A 2,370-nucleotide genomic window follows, 5' to 3' on the forward strand; every position below is an offset into this window, starting at 1 on the left:
TCTTTGCACACCTGCGAAGGGCGAGATCCGCATCTGTGGGGCGCAGCTCCTCACCCTGATGCAAAGGCAGATTGTTCTGGGGTGTTTACCCATCCTCAGATCAAAGGCAGCCTCACACCACGGTGTGTTACATCAGAGCAGTGCTCACACGGCTATTTCTATGCCACAAAATCTGCTGGAGATCTTCCAAGCACCTTCCCGTGCTCCGCCCCCAGCCTGGTCCCCCTGTCCCTTCAGCTGGATGGCCTCTGTCACTCAGGAGATCACAGCGAGTGGCATTCGTCCTCTCTCAGAAATCCACCAAACCGGGCATCTTTTCTGTGTCTTTTGAGTTTGCGCTCTGCAGAAGCCAGCCTGCCCAGCAGCACTCCTAGCATGCTCTTACTAAGCTTTTTCTGGTCTTCTGGGAGGAGGTCTATGCTTTACTGGGAGACGGAAGGTAAAAAGTGAATATTTTTTGTCTGGGAGTGTGCACATAAGCTCTTGCAGGCTTGTTTAGCAGCTTGTGTTACCTAGGATAATAAATTCACATCAAAACACACACATCCCTTCATGTCGGGAGGAATATGTTTTCCTTCGCTCACCACCCAGGGTGAGGCAAAACCATCGTTGGTGGGGTGGCACGGGTACAGCTCACCGCCCCCGGAGCTCCTGGGTGCTGCTCTGGCGTCCCCCCCTGCCCTGGGGCAGAGGAATGAGCTGTCAGAGAGCTCAGTCCCACATTCTGTTCCTGAGGAGTGTCCCCGCAGCCCTGACACCCTTTGAAGTCTCTTTGGTGTAACAACATTTTGTGGGACACCTTTGCACAGGAGCCCTGGCTTGCTCGTTGCACGGGGTTTTATGGGCTTCTCCTCTTCGCCTCCCCCTCTTCCTTGATGTTGTCTCTCTGTAAATCCCATTCAATTTGTTCAGTCAAAGACTGAATATCATCGAGCACGTCTTGCGTATCTTGCAAAGATATCATGTCCTTTGTCTCTTCAGTAGTGAGCGGGTCCTTCATTTCATCTGATTTCTGTTCTCAAGCGGTGCCAGGGAATTTTCTTTCAACGTCTGGGGCTCAGCGAAATGGGTTCCCATGAAGAGCTGACTCCAGGAGGAACGTCATTTCCCAGTTTCCATCCTACCACCTCTTTTACTTGCAGGCAGGACTATGCCTTTTCCTGCGCTCTCAGCTAGAGCAGCGGTGCAGGTCCCCGCGGTGTGTTCCCTGGGCAGCGAGCTCAGGGCGTGCAGAACTCACAGGGCTGTTTCCTTTTCCTGCGTCACGCAGAGAGCAGTTAAGATAACTGTCAGAAAGGGTGCGAGTCCCACTAATTGCAGCCCTTGTGCAGGGCACGGAGCCGTCCCTGCGGCATCATCTGCTGCTCCGAGAGCAGATCGCGGAGGGTGGTGGGAGCTGGGCACAGCGGGACAGAGCCGCACGTCTGCAGACCAGGCCAAACTCCCCCGAAATCACCTCAAATAGTTATAACCCCTACACTGCAACCCCGGTATTGAATCCACGTGGTACGATGCTTAACTCTCTTTCTCATCCCCCGTTTGCCTTTAATGTTAATTCACTTTAAGTGCTGCCTGACAACTTGTGCCGTCAATAGTTTTCTTTCTGAAGTATCACAACAGTGCTCTTTTTTCATTGTTCATGGGTGATTTAATGTGTTGCCCTAATTCTTACTTGGTGGGGAAAAAAGGTTGTGAAAAGCGTAGTTTCAAAGTGGTTAAATAAGTTCTGTTTATTACTGAAAAAAGAAATCTATATAATTTTGAGTCTCAGAGTGTGGTGGAAATAAAAATAGATACAAGCCAGGATGATCTTACCCTGAGGCTGTGATTCAGAATTAATGTTTTGACAGCTATTTTGGGTTTAAAGTTCTCCAGAAATCCCAACATTTATTAAAAAACAATGTTACTCATTAACTCTCAGTTTTGCCTTGCACAACGCAGAAGATCTTTGACAATGCTAGACACTCGCATTTGTATCTGAAACAAGAAACTATTCCCTCTGACTTTAAGCTTTTGCACCAAAAAAATCACAGACTCTAGTAACACGGGTCATGCTGTGGGGGGGAGATGCTTCTGGCCGTGCAGAGTCCAGATGTCCACAGAGGGGCTCGGGCTGGTGCAGGACGGGGAGTTTAACGCTCAGTGAAACGCTTCTTCAAAACTCGGTGCTCATTTGCTTCCTGACACACACAGGGCAGAGGGAAAAGGTTCCACTTCACCTCCCCCTGGCTCCGGCTGCTTCCCCTTGTGTCGCAAGGGCACCTCCAGATCTCAGGCAGGACCTGAGGTCCCACCGGGGGAGCGGCTTCCAGGGCTCTTGGGGCGGGGGAGCGCAGCCCTGGGGCCGGGGGCGGTGGAAGGCGAACAGAC

This window comes from Apaloderma vittatum, unplaced genomic scaffold, assembly GCF_000703405.1.
Source record: "Apaloderma vittatum isolate BGI_N311 unplaced genomic scaffold, ASM70340v1 scaffold20499, whole genome shotgun sequence".
In the NCBI taxonomy this organism is placed as follows: Eukaryota; Metazoa; Chordata; class Aves; order Trogoniformes; family Trogonidae; genus Apaloderma; species Apaloderma vittatum.